General features: G+C 45.0%; 1 long non-coding RNA gene across 1 annotated transcript in view; it reads left to right on the forward strand.

Annotated features, from left to right (window-relative positions):
• Positions 1-3,026, forward strand: part of LOC107182269 — a 9,549-nt gene extending 6,523 nt beyond the window's left edge. Inside the window, exon 3 of the long non-coding RNA XR_001512986.1 lies at positions 2,996-3,026. This is a non-coding gene — a long non-coding RNA (uncharacterized LOC107182269). The remainder of the gene's footprint in view (positions 1-2,995) is intronic.
• The last annotated feature ends 9,453 nt before the right edge of the window (positions 3,027-12,479 follow it).

Below are 12,479 nucleotides of genomic sequence, written 5' to 3' on the forward strand. Positions count from 1 at the left end.
TCCCCCATTGATCCCTTCTAAACCTCTCCGACACCCCGTACCCCAGGCCTTCACCATCTTATTATCTGTGTCCATGGGATATGTATATATGCATACAAGTTCTTTGGTTGATCTCTTCCCACCCTTTCACCCTCCCCTACTTTTCTTCTGATATTCTATACTCTGTTTCATGCTTCTCGGTCTCAGCATCCATTTTGTATATTAGTTTATTTTGTTCATTAGATTCCATATATGAGTGAGATCATGTGATACTTGTCTTACTCTGAGTGACTTAACATAATACTCTCCAGGTCCCTAAATGCTGTCTCAAAGGGTAAGATATCCTTCTTTTTATTGTTGCATAGTATTCCATAGTATAAATAAACCCGGGATTTTAATCCACACATCTACTGATGGGCACTTGGGCTGTTTCCAGGTGTTAGCTATTGTAAATTGTGCTGCTATGAACATAGGGGTGCATACATTCTTTCTGATTGGTGTTTCAGGTTTCTTAAGATATATCTCCAGAAGTGGGATCACTGAGTCAAATGGCAGTTCCACATGTAATTTTTTGAGGAAACTCTATACTGTCTTCCATAATGGCTGCATCAGTCTGAATTCAAACAAGTAGTGTACTAGGGTTCCCTTTTCTCCACATCCTCGTCTGCACTTGTCATTTGCTGATTTTTTGATGGAAGCCATTCTGACAGGTGTGAGGTGATACCTCATTGTCTTATAATTTTATCTCTCTGATGATCAGTGACTGAAATATTTTCATGTCTCTTGGCCTCCTGTATGCCCCCTTTAGAGAAATGTTTATTTAGGTCCTTTGCCCAATTTTTAACTAGATTTTTTGTCTTCCTTTTGTTAAGTTGTATGTGTTCCTTATACATTTTGGATATTAACCCTTTATCAAATATATCCTTAGCAAATATGTTCTCCCATACTGTGGGCTCCTTTTTCATTTTGTTGATGGTTTCTTTTCGTGCAGAAGCATTTTATTTTGATGTAGTCCCATTTGTTTATTTTCTCCTTGGTTTCCTTTGCTCTAGGAGGTGTATCTGTAAACATACTGCAGCTAGAGATGTCTGAGATTTTGCTGCCTATGGTTTCTTCTAGGATTTTTATGGTTTCATGACTTACATTTAAATCTTTTATCCATTTTGAGTTTATTCTTGTTTGTGGTGGAAGTTGGTGGTCTAGTTTCATTTCTTTGCATGTATCTGTCCAATTTTTCCAATTCCATTTATTAAAGGGAATGTCTTTACTCCAGTGTATTCTCCTCCTTCCTTCGTCAAATATTACTTAAATGTAATGGCTTGGGTCTATTTCTGGAGTCTCTGTTCAGTTCCATTGCTGGATATGTTTGTTCTTGTGCCAGTAGCAGGCTGTTTTGATTACAGTGGCTTTGTAGAATAACACTATATCTGGTATTGTGATCCCTCACACTTTGTTCTTCTTTTTCAAGATTGCTGTGGCTATTCATATACAGTACATACTTGGGGAATTTTATCTAGACCAGTGAAATATGCTGTTGGTATTTTAATAGGCATTTCATTGAACTTGGGGTAGTATGGACATTTTAATGATGTTAATTCTACCAATCCATGAACACAGTATATTTTTCAACTTATTTTTATCTTGCACTTTCTCCTTTTTAAAAGTCATATAGTTTTCCGAGTACAAGTATTTTACTTACTTGGTTAAGTTTATTCCTAAGTATCTTAATTCTTTTTGTTGCAATAGTAATTGGGATTGTTTAGTTTCTCTTTCTGAGAATTCACTAGCTATATATATGGCTAATATGAAAAATGATCTCTTGGGATTTTGACCAGGAGACCAGGAGTTTGATCACTCACTATGACATGTGCTGACCACCAGGGGGTGGCATGGAATGAAGGAAGGCTGTGGCTGCCAGCTGGCAACCAGGGAAGGAAGGCCTCAGCCTGTAACTGGAAGGTCCTGATCAGCCCTTATCAGTGACCAGGTCTAGGGATCATGCTCATGCACGAATTTCATGCACCAGACCTCTAGTTGGTGTATGAAAATACCATGGGTTTCTGGGTTTTAATTTTGGGTCTTGCTACATTGCTGAATTTGTTTATTAAATCTAGTAGTTTTGGTGGAATCTTTAAGGTTTTCTAGGTACAATATCATATCATCTGTGAATAATAATCATTGTATTTTCCCTTTTTCCAATGTGAATGCCTTTTATTTCTTCTTGTCTGATCACTGTGGCTAGCACTTCCCTTACTATGTTGAGTAAGAGTAGTGGAAATGGACATCCCTGTCTTTTTTCTGTTTTTACAAAAAATGGTTTTCATTTTTGCCCATTGAGTATGATGTTGGCTGTAGGTTTGTCATATATGGCCTTCATTATGTTGAGGTAAGATCCCTCTATTCCCACTATGCTTAGAGATATTTTATCAAAAAATGAGTGTTGCATTTTGTTGAATGTTTTTTTCTGTGTCTATTGATGTGGTCATGTGATTTTTGTATTTCAATTTCTTTATGGGATGAATCACATTTATTGATTTGGGAGTATTGTACTAGCCTTGCATTCCTGGAATAAATCCCACTTGGTTATGGTATATGATCTTTTTAGTAGATCCGATTTGCTAATATTTTGTTGAAGGTTTTAGCATCTATGTTCATCAGGGATATATTGGCCTGTAATTTTCTTTCTTTATAGTGTCTTTATCTGGTTTGGGAATTGGGATAATGCTGGCCTCTAAAAATAGCCTGGAAGTTTTCTAAACTCTTGGAATTTTGGAATAGTTTTAGAAGTATAGGTGATAGTTCTTTGACTGTTTGGTAAAACTCCTCTGTTAGGCAATCTTGACCAGGGCTTTTGTTGCTGGGAATTTTTTGATTACTGCTTCTATTTCCTCAGTTGTTATTAGTCTATTCAGGTTTTATGATTATTCCTGTTTCAGTTTTGGGAGATTGTGTTTTTGTAGAAATACCCTCTATTTCATCTACATTGTCTAGCTTGTTGGCATACCGTTGTTCATAGTATTTTCTTACAATCCTTTGTATGTCTGTGGTGTCAGTGGTTACTTCTCCTCTCTCCTTTCTGATTTCATTTATTTGGGATCTGTCTCTTTGTTTTTTTGATGAGTCTGGCAAATGGTTCATCAATTTGTTTATCTTTTCAAGGAACCAGCTCTTGGTTTCACCAAGTCCTAATCTTGGTTGGAGGATGTGCGTCTCCTGCCAGGTCCCTGACCTCAGTGAAGACAGAGCTCCTCACACTGAGGAAATAGCACCCACAGGACATGATAATTATTGTGGGCTCACCTTTGTGTGAGAGGAGGCCACTTGGACCAGCTCTGGGCTTTGATACCTGAATGTCTTCTCCTTGGATCAGCGTGTCTCCAAAATGCTGCCCCTAGTGAGGTAATAAATCCATCCCTGTGCCAACCTCTTACAATTTAGATATCCTGAAGCCATAGAAACACCCCCTTGTGTGGGGTTCTCATGTCTCATTGAGTTTGGTAAATGTTCTGATAGAGCAGGATATTCACAGTCACTTCATTAGTCGTGTCCAACTTTCAGTTTGGATTGTTTGTATGAAGAGAGGAAGGCCCAGGCCTTAGACGAAACCCTTCCCCAGCTCCCTCTTCACCTGCTCCTGTGGCAGCAGCCTGTGCTACTGGGCCCTGAGCGCCCCCTACTGCCCATCTCTGGCTCTACAGGGGAGCATCCTGTCAGGGCTCACAGGGCATTGACCTCTCAGCATCTCTAGTCCAGTAGTGAATGCTGTGCCCTGATGTCCAATTGCTCCCTCAAGGATGCCGTGTGGCTTTTGTGTCTCTGAACAGAGTGAACTGGCCTTTATGAGCCCCTATGGCTCTGCAGGGAGACCCCAAATCAGGGCTTTAGGAAGCCACCAGGGAGCCCTTCCCTTGGCACTCACAGTTGCATAGACACAGCTGGCCCTCCTCTCATCCACAAGCTCCTGGGGGTCCTGGGGCCAGTTATGCCCTTAGGTTCCTCTCATTGAAGGTCTCATTTAACCCAGTGTGTGACCAAATCTCACAGAACTTTTAGTATTTAATAAATCACACACACACACACACACACACACACACACACACACACACACACACTGTGATGATATTCTTTGCTATGAAATCCACAGTTGCTCCTCTTCTCTCTACATCGCACATGAGCAGGGACCTCGTATGGATTCTGGGCCTGGGTGTGATGTTTTTGGAAGCCAATCAAATGCACCCATGATACAAACACAGACTTGGAAGAGCAGGAACTCGTGTGTCCATGTTCTTGCAGGTCCTGTATACCCAGATGCAGGTTAGAACAGTCAGGCTTGTTCCAGGGAGAGTCAGAGGTGGGGCTGGGTCACCCCTTTGACTACAGTTGTGCATTCCTGGAAGTCCCCTGGAGACACCCATCATGAATCAGGAAATACACCTCAGAACTGGGAGGGGAAGAGGCAGCGGCATTGTCAGCTGTCAGGTGAGACTGCTCTCCCAGGTCACCTGGTGGGTGGGGCTGCAGTGGCAAGTGAGTGAGTCCAGCTCTGGGAGGGACCCTGGCTTCCTCAGGACTCCTGGTTCCAAGATGAATTAGGAGTCTCTCTGTTCTTGGTGTCCATCCTGATGGTTAACTTCCCTGTGAGCTCCTGCCTGGTGGCCCTAATTCCTTCTTCCCACATGGAGACACCCACTACTCAGAGACCCACAGCTGCACCCTCAGCCCCTGCAGGAGACTCCTTCTCCTCCGGCATCGGCATCTCTGGTTCACCCTCATGGGTAGTCCCTGCCCTGAGTACAAGGTTGGGAGTGAGAATTCAGACTTCACTGGTAGTTACTCAGGCACCTACAAGGGAGAGTTCAGGGACATCCCCATTTCCTCAGGGCCATTGGTCTGTGCTGGTCCATCAAGGGTACAGCTGTGGGTTTCTGAGCAGTGGGTGTCTCCATGTGGGAGGCAGGGAATAAAGACAAACAGGCGGGAGTTCACAGGAAAGTTAACCATCAGGATAGACACCAAGAATAGACAGACTCCTAATTCATCCTGGAACCAGGAGTCCTGAGGAAAGTGTGTGCCATCACTTCCTATAAGTCAGTGTACATTTATCCTCTACGTGGCTCTTGTCCTGATGTGTTGTCACATGTGCACCCTACATTAAGCAACATCCTTTCTAAACAATGTTCACAGCAAAGTGACCACCAAAATGAATCTCTATCGCTACAGGAAATGTCCATCAGGAATGTTACTGCATGAAGGGGGCTGATGGCAGCTTCAGACCACTTGTCTGGGATGTGTCCTGCGTGACTCTGGAGGAATGCACATGTCAAATGAATAGATGATGTGCGTTGCGTGCACTGACTAAAATTTTATAGAAGACATCAAGGGACATGGGAGTGCCTGTCTGAAGTAAGGGGCAAGGTCGGGCAGTGTGTATCAGTCTGAGGACAGAATGTGAGGTTCTTTTTAAAAAATACGAGAAGCCCAATGCATCAAATTCATGTAAGAGTAGGCCTTCCTTCCCTTGGCTGCTGTCACTAGCTTCCCTTTAACCACTGGCAGGCCCCCAGGGGTCAGGCTTCCCTTGAAGCCCTGGCTTCATCAGGAAGTTCATCTGGTCTAATTAACATATTATGCTTTTATTGTTATTGATATTTTATTCATTTCAGAGAGGGAGAGAAAGAAATATAGAAACATCAGTGGTGAGAGAGAATCATGGATCTGCTGCCTCCAGCATGCTCCCTGCTGGGGAACCAATCCAGTGATCATGTGCCCTCACCCGAATCAAATTATGACTTCCTGGGCCATAGGTCAATGCTTTAGCACAGAGCCACACCAACTGGGCCAGAGAGTATGAGCTTAAACCTGAGGTCACTGATGTCAGTGCTGTTTCCCTTTGAAGGAAATGTGTCCCCATCAGGGACATGAGAATGGTCAGGCTGATCTGCTCATGGAGAAGGTCCTGTAGGGAACTGGTGAAGGGAACCTCTAGTGCCTGCTCATCACTCACCTGCAAGCACAGTGCTCCTTCTCCTTCTGATCCCAGCGATGATGTGAGAACTTAGAGATTTGAAGAACAAGATATGCTCTTCCCTGGGAGCAAAGAGCAATGTGGAGAGGCGCGAAAAATACCCATTATAATAGGAAGCTCCCCTCTGCCCCTCTGCACCTTCCCAAGAGTAGAGAAGTGTGACCTGCTGGTCCTGAGCACCCTCTGCAGCCCAGCCCTGCTGTCTCCTCAGGGAGGTTTGTGTCAGGGCTCACAATTACTTCCCTTCACTGTGTCTTGTACAGTAATAAATGGTCATGTCCTCAGATGTCAGCTTGGTCATTTTAAGAGAGACTGTGCTCATAGGGTTGTCCCTGGAGATTGTGAATCTTCCTTGAACTGCTGGAGCATCTCACTGACCCTTTCCAGTTGGTTGACTCACTCTTGCCACACACTGCAGCCCTTTCCCTAAAGCCTGGTGGACCCAGTGCATGTTGTAGTCAGTGAAGGTGAATCCAGAGGCTTTGCATGTTAGGCACAGAGACCCCCTGGGTGGCACCAGGCCTCCCCCAGACTCCACCAGCTGAACTTGGCACAGGCCACCTGCAAACAGAGAAACACACTGAGAACTGCCCCGTGTCACACAGTTCCCATGAGTCTGATGCATAGGGATGCAGCTTTTGGCAGCAAAGAGAAGGGCAGCCCAGATGAGGGCAGACCCCATGATGTGGGCACTAAGGGGCTCACACAGGACGCTCCTCTCCAGGGTCTGTAGAGACTGAGCCTGGCAGGTTTTTATGAGCAGGGGAGGCACTGCATTTGCATGTCTTTCCCTGAGGACCTGTCTGAGCTGCCAGGGGGCTCCTCCCTTCCTGTAAACACCAAGGGACTGGGGATGGCCTCATGGGAAGGGCTGGTAGACAAGGGCCTCTAGGCCAGGACACAGGGGCACTCAGCTGGTCTGAGCATTCTAATAGCTCATCTGTGAATAATGATAGACACACTCTGCCAGGACGGAAAGTGGGACTTTTAAGGTTCTCCAGTGCAGGTTGCACATATAACCTCTCAAGAGACATCCTGGGACAGGATTGTGGAGATGACAGTGCCCCCTACTGGTTGTTCTGAGCCTCATGGTCTGAAGACAGGTGTCTGAACCAGCTGCCTGAGACAAGGCAAGCATATCTGCCATGGGGAAGCCTTCCCTGGCATTTCTGAAAGAGTGGCAGCCCCAGTCCTGCTACTTGTACGCAGTTGGTTCTCCGAAAGGATGCTCTGGGCCTCAGGCAGCAGCCTCGGGGGATAACCTGAGGAACATAACCCTCTGCAGACCAGGCCTCTAGTGCCAGATCTCAGCTTGCACGTGGGAGGTGCTGTCACCCGGTCTTGTGTGCACACTCAGCATCCTGGAGTGTCCACCATGTGGCACAGCAGTGCCTGTTTAGCTCAGGGAACATATTTTCTGATATTTGTGGGGTACCCTCCCTGATTGTTGGCAGTGGAGCTTCAGGGAGCTGTGAGCACAGGAGACAGGCTCATCATAGACAGAGGACAGTTCCCTTTCCAGGAACCAGGAACTTTAAATACATCCCCTGAGACCCCGTGTCTGTGAATTCTAGGATTGTGCTCAAGATCATATCAGTAAGTCTCACTGGAGAGGACAGCACAGCCCTCCTCGCTCTGGGACATGAGGAAGTGGGCCCACCTCTGCAGGGGTGATTTTCATCCCTTGCTTTTAGCCTCTGAAAGGTCATTTCCTCCATTTTTTCATGAACGAAGCCTTGAGTCCAAAGTCTTACCACCTGGGAGGTCAATGAACTCGTTGGATGATTATGTCATAAACTCTAACCCCTGGATGCAGGTCTTTGAAGAGCCCCAAGAGCAGCTCAAGGAGAATATGCTGGCCCTTTGTTGAACACCTGGGCATGGGGGCTGACCTGTCCCAGGACCATGGAGGGAAGAGCACCTGACATCCAGAACAGGTGAGGCCTTTCTCATCAGGGTCCCTGGTCCCTTGGTGTTTGGAGATGTGCACAGGTCTGATCTTGCCAGAGAGGGGAGGTGTGCCTGGATGTAGACTGGTACGCACTGTTGAGCACAGAGAAGAAAATGCACCAGGTGGGCCTTGTGTATGTGGATTTGCATGGGTTACTCAGGTGTGCTCATTCCCAGGAAGGAAGGAGTTAGTCTACTGGGGAAATGAGCTGTGACACTGCAAATTAGCAACTGTGGAGGGACACTGATCTCATTGGAGTAATAATGATAGACCCTGTGGGAAAAGTCAGACCTGGTCACATATGAAAATAAAGGTTAACATATAAATGTGATACCTTTGACTTTCACGAGTAATAGCAATCATGGGAAATCAAATCTCACAATCTAAGAAATAAATAAAAGTCCAGGAGGTTCATGTTCAGGAAACAGGCAGTCCCATCTGACACTATTTCCCTTACAAAGTGATCAGAGGATAACCTAAGACCAGAGTGTGAGCCTAGAGCAAGTTGACCAAGTATTGGGGGAAGTGGATTGTCTGTGTGGGTCTCTGGGAACCAGAAGCATGAACTATAGTGACACAGACAGAGCTCCCAGGTCCTATTCCTTCAGGGGAGTTGGTGCTAAGGTGTGTCAGCTGCATGGCCTCCTTTGTGGTGTTTTTTCTCTAGACTCTTTTGGAAAACCAGTTTCATACATTAGGATATAGAACACTCTTAGTCATAACCAGGTGTGTTTAGGGGAAGATGTCAGTAATGAATTAGGAGTAATTAACTTTAAGTCATGAAAATGTTTCCCACCAAGGAGTCTCTGGTTAGTAGAAAGTTCCCATCACTCCTCCCCTTCAAACAAGCCTCCTTGTAAACCCTCATACCTTGTGCTATAAGAATGTTACAGGCTTGGGGAAAGTACTGATGAGACACCTCCCTGGGACATCTGCCAGACTGTCTGTTGGAAAGCAACACACTGTAACTTTATAAGGAAATCTCCCTGGTATCTGCCCAAATTCAGTCCTAAATCCTTTTCCCTTCCTCATCATTTAGCAACAGCAGCCATTATTCTTGAACAGTGGAAGCCAGGTTTTTTCCCCTCCCCTGTATTAACTAGTGACACATGAGATCTTTCCCTTTTTGCAAAGTAAAATAAACGTCCTCTCTGTATCTCTTCTTTTAGTTGAAAATTCTTGCACAGACTGAGTCACCAGCCAAATCCTTAAACTGATGTCTGCATGTGACCCTTGTGCCTGCTGTCACCCTGTCCTCACATGATGGGGGACAATTAGAACCTGTACCTGACTCAGTGCCGCATTGGAGGGAAAGCTCCCTGGGAACATGGTGGGGAATGAACCAAGACCAAGGACACTCAGGTCCAGGGTTCTTGTTTCACTAGGTTGTCATCTCCTTGTTGTGTAGCCTGTTCATGTTTTCATTCCTCACTTTCCTTTGAAACAGGCCCACATATTTCCTGGAGTCATGAAGACACTCTGTTGAGAGTGTCCAGGGGGCACAAGAAGAAAAGCTTTGAAATTTTCTCTGTGTAGCAGGATGTCACTCGTTGGTTTCTCAAATGTGGCCTTTAGTATATTGAGGTCCATCACTTCTACACCTAATCTGCTAAGCATTTAAATTCTGAAGTGATTTTCAATTTTAAATGCTTTATTCTATATCTATTTATATGATGGTATACTTTACCCTTCATTCTGTGGATGAGTGTATCACAGTAACTGGTTTGCATACATTGAAACATCCTTGCAGCTAGGACATTATACCACTTGATCATGGTAAATGGTCTTTTCAATGCGCTGTTGAGTTTCCCAGTATATTGTTAAGGGGTTTTGCATATATGTTAATCATGGATATTGACTGTCATTTTGTATGTTTTTAGTTGGCCTTGATATGAGTGTAATGATCAGTAAATTTGTTTGGAAATGCTGCCTCTTTCTTTAATTCTTGGAATAGTTAAGGAAGAGTTAATTGAAAAGTTATTCCTTCTTCTTTGAAATCCTGGTAGAATTTACCCTTGAGTCCATTTGGTCATTGGGTTTTGTTTGGTGGAAGGCCTTCACTATTAGCACAATTATTTTTTTTTAAATTTGTAGCAATTTAGCAAAGTTGGGATTATATTCCAAATTTGAGCTTCTACTAAGTGGACTGAGAAATACAACTGTTGATCTTCACAGGGTGTGGTCATTGTTGAAATAATAGTTGCTTGCAGACTATGTATTTATTCCATATGGCATCCAAGCGAATGAAATTTAACCATGTCTTCTTATACAGAATTCATAAAGAATAGTGTGTAACGACACAAACTGTTTTGTATAACTGCTCATGTGTGACTGTGTGTGACTGTGTGTGCGTGTGCGTGTGTGTGTGTGGCTGTTTGAGTGTGACTGTGTGTGGGACTGTATTTCTGTCTGTGTCTAACTGTTTGTGACTGTGTGTTTGACTATGTGTCTATGTGACTCTGTGTTTCCTGGACAAGTATTAAATGAATGATATGGACATAGAAGGTCCCATGGACTGCTCTTTGGATTCCAACACTCTCCCAATGCACATCTCACCCACAGTGAAGCTAGAAAAGCTTGGATCCAGGAGGAAAGCTGGAGGGAGGAGTTTGATGATGCACATCCCATATTTCAGGGTCACCTGTTCCGACTGTGGGGTTAGCACTGCTTCTTGCAGAATATCAGGGGACCCTCATATGGACAGATATGGGGCTCCCTGTATTTGAGCACTGAGCTGACAGCTCTTCTTGGGATCAGTGTGGATCCAGAGAGGATGGGTGAGGTCCGACAGCACTGAGTGTGCTCAGATCTTTCAGCAGATGGAGGGCCCTGTGAACCAGGAAGGGGAGGGCACACAGAGAGTCAGGCTGTGTCTCCTGAGGGATGGATAATGAGCTGTGCACACAGCCCAATCCTAACAATGCACTTGCTAAGTCCTCATTCATCAGAAAAATGTTGAAAAGATAGTGAAAAAAAGTCATTTAGAATTTCTGAAGGACACTTGGTGGAGGAGAGTCCCCGTCACCACCAACATGTCACCTGCAACCAGGCAACATCCCTTCTTCCTTGTTGTCTGCAGTGAGAATATGAGAAGGAAGAATCATCCCTGGAGGCAGCTGAAGGCTTGAGAGGAAATCCCTGAGCCGAACAGGAAGGCCCTTCCCTCCCCAACTCCTACTGCCCCTGCTTCTGGGGCTGCTCTCTGTGTTGTGAGTCCTGAGCGTCGCCTGGTGTTCAGAGCGCCTCCTGCCGCCCAGCCCTCCAGGCTCAGGGAGGTTGTGTTTGGGCTCACACTGACTTCCCCTCACTGTGTGTCAAGCACTGTAATATATGGCCCTGTCCTCGGCCCTCAGGCTGTTCAGTGTTAAGTAAACTTGGCTCTTGGATGTTTGTCTGGTGATGCTGAGTCGAGATCTCAGTGTTGGGTTATAGTGTGTACCTCCACCACCCCACATAACCCCAATCCACTACCAAGTCCAGGGGATTAGGACTTGGACAGCTTTGGGTCATTAATCACATAGTAAGACCATGAATTATCTGAGCCACACAAATTATCAGGGTTCTCTTTATGCAATCTCTCAACACTTGGAAGGAAGAGTGCATACTCCTCACTGAAGGAGCTTTGGTGGTGGTTTGTCTGTATGAAGAGCCATCATTTCAGTGGACCAGGATCCCTGTCTCAGTCTATCGTCATCACCATCATCATTTTCATCACCATCATTAACACCATCATCATTTGCCTACGTGTAATTGTTCTCATATTATGTAAACATGGTTGTTGTCCACATACAATGACTTTTTATCAAATATTAAGATAGGTGTCCCCTCTTTTAATATCACTGGGAAATTGAACCGCAACAGGCTCACTTAAAAGTTGATACAAGGCCTTCTAAACATCTGGTGGTCCTGGACAGGGAAGAGATCCCACCCAAAACAAAGGACTAAGCACCCTGTCCAATCCTGTGGTCATTATTATGGGGAAGCAAAGGACTTTGATGGAAAGGCTGTAAGGAGGAACCTTCCAATGGTCACAATCTCCTGGGGAAGTTGGCTGAAGGAGCGACCCCTGTCTTGACTTTTTCAAACAAGTCTGTGTATGTGCAAACCCCTGGGTGTTTACTGGAATCTTTATGCTTAGTCTTTGGACATCTTGCTTAAAGGATACTGCAGACACATGTGACTTCTCAAGGATGCTTGCCCTGCTGAAAGTATCTATAAGTTAATTTTAGTTCAAGATGCTATGGCAATAAAAGCCTAAGGAAACAGGCAAAGGGCGCTGTTTGCTTTCTCTAACTAGGCAGTCCCTTAGCTCTCTCTTTCACAGAAACGTGTGTCAGAGTAATCATTCATCTGTTGCTCAGTGTCTGCTGATCAGCTCCAGCAAGTGGTACCCCGAGTGAGGAGGAACGCAATGAGACATGGCGGAAACCTCAAAAATGAAGTGATTGTGCAGTAAGTAATTGGAGCCCACTAGGATTTCCAAGCTCCAGGGGATTGTTTCTCAGCTAAGGTTTTACAATGGGA

Source organism: Myotis davidii, unplaced genomic scaffold, assembly GCF_000327345.1.
Source record: "Myotis davidii unplaced genomic scaffold, ASM32734v1 scaffold915, whole genome shotgun sequence".
In the NCBI taxonomy this organism is placed as follows: domain Eukaryota; kingdom Metazoa; phylum Chordata; class Mammalia; order Chiroptera; family Vespertilionidae; genus Myotis; species Myotis davidii.